Raw genomic sequence first — 11,166 nt, forward strand, 5'->3', positions numbered from 1 at the left:
GATTTGTCCAGTACAATACATCATTTGATTTGTTAACTACTGCTTCTATGAATGTTGATTGTGGATCCAAGCAAAATGAAGTCTTTGACCACTTCAATCTTTTCACCATTTATCAAGATGTTACTTACTAATCCAGGGGTGAGAATTTTTGTTCTCTTTACATTGAGGTGCAATCCATACTGAAGGTTGTAGTCTTTGATCATCATCAGTATTTTAACAGTGCCTTATTCAAACACCCAGAACTATTTCAGAAGAATTTTAAAATATACGATACATATCACTTGACACAAATGAACAGAATCAACATTAATGGGTATGGGAAAATGAGCAGGTGCTTTGTAACCTGATAGACAGTAGTTACAAATTTACCTACTGAGCAATTTTAAACAAGTTAGGTAACATCACTGAGTTTGTATTCTTATTTGCAAAATCTATATGTATTTCTACTCCAAAGGACTATTGTTTAATGAAATTATATGGCACTTATAGTCTATAGATGCTTGCACAACCTAAGATTCAATGACAGTTTCCTTTCTAATCTCCCTTCACCTCACTCCTTTGTTTGTTTGTTTGTTTTTTAACCTTTTTCAATTCATTATGACCCTTGGAAAGATAAACAATGTGATTCAGTTTAACTATTTGTTATAAGACAAGACTAGTAAATGATATTCAAATGGTCCTACCTTATGTATTTTCAGTTCTTTTATTATTATTATTTAAATCTTTGGACACAATCCTTCCCTGTATACATTATTAATTAGTTGTCATGCTACAGGATAATGCAATGGACCACCAGATTGACTTGAACTACAAAGTCAGCAGTTCAAATCCACTAGGCACTCCTCAGAAACCATTACAGGGTCACTATGAGTCAGAACTAACGGAAAGACATTTAACAACAATAACATACTCTATTATGGAAAAAGTTATGAATAAGTGCCTACCTAGTGGATCCATGCCTGTTACTGCCTCTCGTTCCCTCCCTTTTCATGGCCTTCTTAATCTCCACAGTGCATCCAATGCCCAGATTTATGGAGCTTCCCACAATTGCCTTAACAATATTTTCTCTCCTGACCTGAAGCTTTAACAATCAGGAATGCATTCTTTCACTGTTTAGAAGGCTAGAAGTCCTGAAATTGCTGTAAGAAATCACCACAAATTTCTGGCTTAAACAACAGAACTTTATTCTCTTATCGTTCCGGAGCTCAAAGTCCAAAATGATTTCAGTGAGTGGAAACTAGTATGTTAGCAGGGCTGAAGGATGTTAGCAGGGCAGAGGAGACTCAGCTTCATCACATTTTCCAGCTTCCATAGCTGCTTTCCTTGTACTCCTTGGCTCTTGGTCCCTCTTTTTACCTTGAAGGCCAGCAGCATATTTTCTTGCTTCAGTTGCCACATTTCCTCCTATATCTAATGTCCTTCTACCTCTCTCTACTAAGGATATAATTGTGATTTAATTTAGGGCTAACTGGATAATCCAGATGACCTTCCTAGCTCGAGACTCTTAACATAGTCACGTCTGCAAAGTCTCATTTGCTATATATGGTAACCATTAACAGGGTCCAGGGATTAGGACCTGCATGTTTTTCAGGGCCCTTATTCTGTTTTCATAATGTTTCTCAGCTTCTAGCCCTGACTCTCTTGTATTTGCATTCCACCTTTCCTTCCTGGGTAAATCTTTCTTTCCTATTGTGACAATTACAATTTCATAGGTTCGCTTCTTATATATTCTTAAATCCATATTTCTATTCCATAACTGTTCCATGATCTGTTTGTCTACAGGATATATTGACTTACATATTCCTTAGGATTCCAAAACTCACTGTGTTCCAAATTGTATTCATCCTACTTCCTCTAAAAGTTTCTCTTCCTTCTGTGTTCCCTAAGTCAGTAAATGGTGCCATCATGCCAAGTGACATCCTTGAACACTCTGTCTCCCTCACTTTCATAACTAAGTGGACCTCATATACTATCTATTTTACCTCCTAATTCTCTTTAAAATACATTGCCCACATCATAACAATTTAAAATAGCAGCCAGAAGATCTTTTTATACTCTCACCACATCCCCCTGCCGCCAGTTGAAACCCTTCAATGGTTAGCATTGCTCTCAAGATAAATTTCATATATCACCATATGGTTTACAAGGTACCACATGATCTAATCCTTGCCTCCTTCCTTTGACCTTCATAAATGTTCCCTCTCCCTGGAGTCCTCTCTTCAGTCTCTAACCTGTACCTCCCACAACTGCTGTCTGAGTCCTACTGACCTTTAGAAATACTGATTGGAAAATTTGATTTGTTCAAGTCATGAAACTTAAGAGAGAATGATTTCAGGCATTGGTGTTTTAAAAATAATTTCTGCTGAAACAATATGGGTGTATAGTATGATAGAAGGTAAACCCGTATTAAAGAAAAACATTAAATATTCCATGATAAACATGAAAAGAGTCTTGGTGTGGCACTGTGGGTTAATGTGCCAGACTGCAAAGCCTTTTCAACTACAAGGTCGGTGGTATAAGCTCAGCAGTCACACCTTGGAAACCCTGTACAGGGTCACTATGGGTTGTAACCAACTTGATAACACTTAACAACTTAACAACAACAAACATGAAAGCTGTGTTAGCCTTTGGGTTAGTAACACGAGTTATAAATCAAGTTAAAAGAATATTTGAATAATCAAGTGAAATATTGACTTTGAAGTTAGTGTAACTTGAGAAGTTTCTGCTAAAGACAGTGCATGATGCATTTAATCCTATTTATAAATATTAACCTTTATTTTTTATTTTATGAAATCACTCCTCTTGACTCTTTGATAAAGTATTCTCCTGAATTCTGGTTATAGTTTTCCTTCCTGCATTCTCCTACTACTTAATTAACTTTTAGTATTACAATAGAAGAAAATTCTAGAAAATCCAGAGTTTAATTAAAGGAGACACTGTTGCTTATATTTTAAAATATTTAAATGATTACATTTGTACATTTTATTGTTATAATAAATTCTGGGTTTTTTTTTTCTAATGTAGATATGATTTAGGTAAATCTATTTTAAACTTGGAAATATTTATAGTAAGTAGCAGTTTGAGCAAGAGAGCCTCATAAGACCTCACACAAGGAACCCTCTTTAAATACACTTTAAGAGAAGTAAATTCCCTAATACTTGAGACACTAAGTATAGAAGTGTGAATCTGGAAAACAAAACAAAACAAACCCAGTGTGTTTAGATTGCTCAGAGTAAATGCCTGGAATTTCTTGCATATAAATTCCTAATGTTTGTTCTGTCTACACAAATATTAGTAGTTCTCCCCTAGAGTTCTAACTTCAGAAATACTTCTAAAATGTTGCAAACGGAAATGTAAAATTAAGAATATGATCTTTTCCACTTTTGACTTTATTCTTTTAAAGATTTTATTGTGAATTGAGTGATGGTTTACTTGGGAGAGCATCAGTTTTGCACTTATCCTATCATATTTCATTTCATTGCAATGATTACCATCCCCTCCATGCATCACCATTGAACAGTATTTGCTTCTATTCCCCACCCCCTTTTTTTCTGTGGTTGTTGTTTTGTTTTTATGTACACAAAAACACTCAGGAATACATAATCATTTAAACATTATACAAGCCTGTCTCTTGGCCACCAGCACACAGCTTTTCTCTTTCCATGAGCCTGAAGTCCTTAGTTGCTCTCCATGTCTTCATCTCTGCTTCCATCTCTTGTGTTGCTGCTTCTCTGGATAGGGTCCCACATTCCACTCATGCTCTTCTCCCTTGATGGTCCTAGGGTCCTCAGTTCCTGGACTGTAAGATTAACTACTCCCCCTTTATGTTACAAAACTTCTACCTTTACAGTTGTGACAATTACAAATATTCATGATAACAATTACTCACTATTGAATCATTAAGAATCTTATCCTCATCTCCTTTCACCAGACCTGTCTAGACAAGATGGAAATTATTCAATGGGGACTCTACCTTCCCACACACACTGTGATACTAAACTTCCTCTTGAAAACTTGTAAGCCAGTCACGTCATACCTTTATAGCTCCCTTCCGCCCCATTTTGGGTAGCCAATGTCTAAGTTGTCTATACCCATCAACCTTTGGACAGAGGAAATAGGTTTGATCCTTGATGTGAAGACTCCTTCCCTCTCAGTTGGTATTTTGAGCTACTACATTCATAAGTATAGGTCAAATTAATTAAATTGTAGGGATTTACACTTGTTTCCTTTGTCAAATTTCTTTATCTTCCTCTATTCAATTTCTGATCATCAAGTCATTGAACCTAGGTTAAATGGGTACTATCTGCAAGTTTTGCCGTTCTTGTGCGTATTCCCTCATTTCATAACAGCCAGATGCTTCACTCTCGGCTCTAGCCCTCCGTGGCTAGGTCCTTGTCCATGGCCTTAGGAATCCTCAGGTCTCACCACACTTCAGACCAACCAGCCCTTCCTCTTCTCTCTCTCATCTCTAAGTCTACCGGAGTCTATGGAATATGGTCAAACTCAGCCCATATCTTCATTACTGTCTTTCCCCCTCTTCCACTCACCAGTAGACCCACGTGGTCGCCAGTAAACTTACATGCTTGCTTGTGTATTCCCTTTGAGTTTCAGTCTTGGAAGGGGGTTTATCCTGAAGGAACTTGACTGCTTGCCTTGATGGCTCCCCAGGGAACAAGTTCTTGTTCTTATAATAGTAAATCAGACTATCATTTTCATTTTCAATTTTTTCCTGCTGGTCTTTCTTTCAAGAAGTATCTTCTGTTCCTCTAGCCACTCCAGGATGGTCTGCATGTCTTTTAAGGTAGGAATGTTCCACCTCAGAAGGTTTGGATGGGGCTCAGGATTCCACCTAAGGTCCTATTAACTACAAAGGCTCTGCAAGAAGCCTATTTCACTGGGCAAATTCTAGAACCCCTTTTAAGAATTCCAATCAATTATAGGCTGAAGACAGGCGTACAAGTTTTCTGTAATCATGTTTTCCGATATTCCTTTCTATCCCACTGAAGTATCTATTTTATAATAGTAAGCAAGGGAAACCAACATACATAAGACAGTCAATCATCTTAACATTATTTATCCTCTTTTACCCAAAAAGACTGTGCCTTGATCCCTGTATCACAGAGCCCTCTTGTTCCAAGGTTGAGCATCATCACTATTTACTTTTGTCCCATTCAGCCCATGCAAGCCTGTTTCAGTGTTCCCCTATCTACCTTGTTCTTCTACTCCCTTCCACTTCTTGTGTATTGCCCTCCCCAACAGCTGAACCATGATGTGTCTATCACCTAACCTGTGCACTACCTTCCCCTCCGTCTCACCCTTGGTAACCAATAAAGTTTTTTGTTTTTTTTTCCCTTTCTCTTAATATGGGTATCTACTTTTGATTTTTAATTATGCAATAATGGATACCTGAAAAATGCTGTTTTTAAATATGAAAATTCTTCATTGCTAAACAAAATGGAGAGAAAGCAAACAATAATTAGGTAGATTTCCTAATTCTCACCTAAGAATTATAAAGCTTGACTTTAAAAAATATTTGTTGTTGGGAATATACACAGCCAGCCACATAATAGCTGGCTGGGAGCACCCAGTCCATTTCTTGCCTCAGTGCCTTTGTGCAAGTAGCCAAAAAGAGACTTGATAAGCAGTGAGTACTGGCATGTTCTGGTGTAGAGCTGTAGGATAAGCAATGGACATATGGTCAGTGTTTCAAATTCACCAGCTACTCCTCAGAAATCCTAAACAGAGTTGCTATGAGTTGGAACTGACTTTGACAGTACTTAACAACAACAACAACACTGACATATTTAGATACATTGGCCCTTATAGCTGCTGTAGACAGGAGAAGGTTGACCAGCACTGATTTAATTCTCCAATGTGAATGCAATCTAGAACAATGTGTGGGCACACCCACGCATGCTTTGTGCCTCTGGGGAGATCTTGCACTGGTAGAACCATAGGCATCTGGGCTGCAGTAAAAAAATGACACACCTGTGGTTTTATTAAATTCACTGTTGGTTTTTTAAGTTGTTGCTTGTTTCTTTTCATTTAAGAGAGAAAGGGTTAATTAGACTAGGTCAGATAGCATCATTTTGCATTTAGTCACAGAAGCTTTGGGAAACTTAACTTGTAATAAATAAACTTGCAATGTGAAGCAAGAACCTAGAAAAGACACTTATTATAAGCAGAAAGTCTGACTCTATAGGCCAGCACTTTGTGGCATTTCAAACTGATTATAGATCCTATTCTTGGAATTCCAAACTTCTTATAAAGAAAGGATTTCATTCATTCAACAGATATTAATTGAGCACTTTTTTTTGTACTAAGGACTCAGGTTGAGACAAAATTAAGTAGTATGCCTGCTTACTAGGAACAGGGAGTTTGGTTTCTTATTTTACTCTGTGCAGTCACACAGTGTCCTAAGAAATGTTTAGAGATACTGATAGATGGCCAGGGTGAATAAAGGTAGGATAATGAACTTCACACAAATACTAAACCATGTTATATTTTTGGACAATTTTTAAAGATTAAAATAGAATATGGCCATTTTAACACATGATAAAGACATGAGTCATTTAATAATAATATATACTTCTATTTCTAACTATATTTAAAGGTAACCAAGAATAAAAATAGAGAAAATAAACTTAGCAAAAGAATTACAACTTTATTAATATATAATTAAGAAATGTAATCAATGGAACTTGACAATTTCTTTCATTTTCCCTTTTGCAAAAAATAAATATAGCATGAGATAATGACAATTTACAGAGGGGACTCTGACCAAAAAATTCTAATGTATTCTTTTTATCAGACAGAAGACAGTTCTACTTTAAAACTGAAGTTTTCTGATGATCTTTTGCCAAAAGATAATTTGTTTGTTCTGGTGTGCTTTAAGAAGAAAGGGGTGACAGCAGGTCTGTCGCTGTACATTTCTGGCTTTAGGCCTTTCATAGAAATGTGCATTAGATATTCAAGTCCTTTCTCATGCATTCTATTCCCGAAACCTGACTTCATTCTTTGCTTTCCACTGTTGCCATTGAAACTGAAAATGACTGCAGAATACAAATCATATGATAAATATTTGGGAATTTGTTTTTGTAGTTTTTCAGCTTCACTGCCAAACTTCTTGCCTACAGAGCTGTGTGAGGCTTTTCAACCTGAAACCTTGGAGCAAATCCCATTCTCTAGTCAACTGGGAAGTAGCCACATGATTTAATTATAGCATCTCTTCAAAGGAATTAATAAATATTTCAAGTTCTTTGACTCCATATACTTCTAAGGCTGGCTTATCTGCTTGTCACATATTTATGCTCAAACTTTTCAAAATAAGGGGATGTTGTTGCTAGGGGCCATCATGTGGGTTTTGATTCATAGCGACTTTATGCCCAACAGACTGAAACACTGCCCGGTCCTGCACTATCCTCACAATTGTTAAGCTTGAGCCCATTGCTGCTGCCTCTGTGCCAATCCATCTCGCATGGGGTCTTGCTCTTTTCCACCACCCCTTCACTTTACCAAGCATGATGTTCTTCTACATGGCCTGGTCACTCTGATAATATGTCCAAAGTAGGAGAGATGAAGTCTGGCCATTATAGCTTCTAAAGAGCATTCTGGCTGTACTTCTTCCAATACAGGTTGGTTTGTTCTTTTGACAGTCCATACTGTACTTTTAACATTCTCCTTCAACACCATAATTCACATGTAGTCTTCCTTACTCATTGTCCAGTTTTCACATACTTATGAGGCTATTGGAAATACTATGGCTTGTGTCAGGTGTATTAGTTCTCAAACTCACATCTTTACTCTTGAACACTTAAAAGAAGTATTTGGTCTTTGATCATCATCAGTAAGTATTTTAAGCCTTCTTCACTTTCACCAAGCAAGGTTGCATGGTCTACATATTGCAGGTTGTTAATGAGTCTTCTTCAATCCTGATGTCATGTTCTTATAATCCAGCCTCTCAGGTTATTTGTTCAGCATACAGAATAAGTATGGTGAAAGAATACAACCCTAATGCACACTTTTCCTAATTTTACACCATTCAGTGTCTCTTTCTATTCGAATGACTGTCTCTGGTCTATGTACAGGTTCCTCATGGCCACAGGTGTTCCAGAATACTAATTCTCCAAAATGTTGTCCATAGCCTGATGTGAGTCACAGCATTGAAAGTTTCTGCTTAGTCAATAAGGCACAGGTAATCATCCTTCTGGTATTCTTTGCTTTCAGCCAAGATCCATCTGACGTCAGCAATGATACCTCTTATTCCACACCCTCGTCTGAATCCGGCTTAAACCTTTGGCAGTTGTCTGTCAATGTATTTATTGCAGTCGTTTTAAAATTATCTTTAGCAAAATTTTACTTGCATATGATATTAATGATGTTGCCTGATAATTTACACATTGCATTGGGTCATCTCTCTTTGGAATTGGTACAAATATGAATCTCTTTCAATCAGTTAGCAGTGTAGCGGTCTTCCAAATTTCTTGGCAAAGATGAGTGTGTGTCTCCAGTGCTGCATCAGTTTGTTGAGAAATTTCAATTTGTAGTCCATCAATTCCTGGTGCCTTGTTCTTTGCCAATGCCTTCAGTGAATCTTGAATTTCTTCTTTCAATACCATTGACTCATGAGCACATGCTCTCTCTTGAAATGACTGAACATCAGCCATGTCTTTTTGGTACAGTGACTTCTTTGTATTCCTTCCATTTTCTTTTGATGTTTTCTGCATCATTAAATATTTTGCTTATGTTGTTGTTGTTGTTAAGTGCCTTTAAGTCAGTTCTGACTAACAGCAAGCCTACATAGGGTTTCCAAGGAGAGGCTGGTGAGTTCAAATCAACCTGTGGTCCAGTGCTTACTCTTCAATATTGCAAGTCCATGCTTGAATTTTTTCTTCAGTCCTTTTAGCTTGAGGAATCCTTAGTGTGTTCTTCCCTTTTGGTTTTCTAACTCCAGGTCCTTGCTCATTTCTGTATAATATTGGACTTGGTCTTCTCCATTTGCCCTTTGAAGTTTTCTGTTCCGTTATCTTCCCTCCTCATTTCTTCCATTTGCTTTAGAATCTCTACGTTGGAGAGCAACTTTCAGAGTCTCCTCTGACATCCATTTTTCTTTTCTTTCTTTCTCGTCTTCCTAATGACCTCTTCCTTTCGTCCTGTATGATGATCTTGATTTCATCCCACAACTCTTCTGGTCTTTGGTCATTAGTGTCTGATGAATCAAATCTGTTCTTGAGATGGTCTCTACATTCAGGTGGGATCTGTTGAAGGTCAAATTTGGCTCTTGTGGACTTGCTTTAATATTCTTAATATTCAGTCTGAACTTACATATTAATAATTGATGGTCAGTCCCACAGTCATCTGCCAGTTTGTCATATTGTGGTGGCTTGCATGTTGTGTGATGCTGGAAGTTATGACACCACTATTTTAAATACCAGCAGGGTACACCCATGGTGGACAGGTGTCAGCTGAACTTCCAGACTAAGACAGATGAGGAAGAAGGAGAGGCAGACTACTTCTGAATGGTTAGCCACTGAAAACCTTATGAATAGCAGTGAAACACTGTCAGACAGCACCAGAATATTGAATATTGAAAGATGATGAATGTTGTTGTTGAAGATGCCATCGAGTCGGTACTGACTCATAGTGACCCCATGCACAACAGAACGAATCACTGCCTGGTCCTGCACCAACCTCACAATTATTGTTATGCTTGAGCGCATTGCTGCTGTCACTGTACCAGTCTGTCTCATTGGAAGACTTCCTTGTTTTCCTCTGATTCTCCACTTTACCAAACATGATATCCTTCTCCAGGACCTGGTCCATCCTGATAATATCTCCAAAGTATGAGAGACGAAGTCTGGCCATTCTGGCTTCCAAGGAACATTGTTGTTGTACTTCTTCCAACACAGATTTGCTTGTTCTTTTGGCAGTCCATTGTACTTTCAATACCTTCCTGCAACACCAGAACTCAAATGCATCAATTCTTCTATGGTTTTCTTTATTCACTGTCCAACTTTCATATGCATATGAGGTTATTGAAAATAATACACCATGACTTGGCTCAGATGCACTTGATGAAGAGCACAAAAATATTGTTACATCTCAATGTCAAGAAAACAAAAATCCTCACCACTGGACCAATAAACAATATTCTTATCAACAGAGAAAAGATTGAAGTTGTGAAGGACTTCATTCTTCTTGGATCAACTATCAACACTCATGGAAGCAGCAGTCAAGAGATCAGACGACGTATTGCATTAGGCAAATCTGCTGCACAGGAACTTTTTAAAGTGTGGAAGAGCAAAATTGTCACCTTGAGGACTAAGGTACACCTGACCCAAGCCATGGTATTTTCAATAACCTCATATGGATGTGAACGCTGGACAGTGAATAAGGAAGATCGTAGAAGAATTGATGCATTTGAATTATGGTGTTGGAGGAGAATACTAAAAGTGCCATGGGCTGCCAAAAGAACCAATAGATATGTTTTGGAAGAAGGGCAGCCAGAGTGCTCCTTAGAGGCCAAGATGGCCAAACTTCGTCTCTCATACTTTGGACATATTGTCAGGAGGGAACAGTCGCTAGAGAAGGATATCATGCTTGGTAAGATAGAGGGTCAGAGAAAAACAGGAAGACCCCCAACGAGATGGATTGGCCAGGTGGCAGCACTAATGGACTCAAATGTGGCAACTATAGTGAGGTTGGCCCAGGATCAGACATTGTTTTGTTCTGCTGTGCATAGGGTCACAATGAGTCGGTTCCGACTCGATGGTACCTAACAACAACAACAACAATTGTCAGATAAAATGCTGGAAGATGAGCCCCTCAGGTTGGAAAGCACTCAAAATATGACTGGTAAAGAGCTGCCTTCTTAAGGTAGAATTGACCAAGATGACGCAAATGGAATAAAGCTTTTAGAACCTTCATTTACTGGTGGGACACAACTCAAAATGAGGTGAAACTGCTATTGTTGTTTGTTGTCAGGTGCCATCGAGTTGGAACTGACTCATAGCGACCCGATGCACAGCAGAACAAAACAATGTCCAATCCTGGGCCAACCTCACTACCGCCTCCACACTCGATGCCATCAATGATGCCACCTGGCCAATCCATCTCGTTGGGGGTCTTCCTCTTTTTCTCTGACCCTCCACCTTACCCAGCATGACA

Source organism: Chrysochloris asiatica, unplaced genomic scaffold (genome assembly GCF_000296735.1).
Source record: "Chrysochloris asiatica unplaced genomic scaffold, ChrAsi1.0 scaffold00001, whole genome shotgun sequence".
NCBI classification, from domain to species: domain Eukaryota; kingdom Metazoa; phylum Chordata; class Mammalia; order Afrosoricida; family Chrysochloridae; genus Chrysochloris; species Chrysochloris asiatica.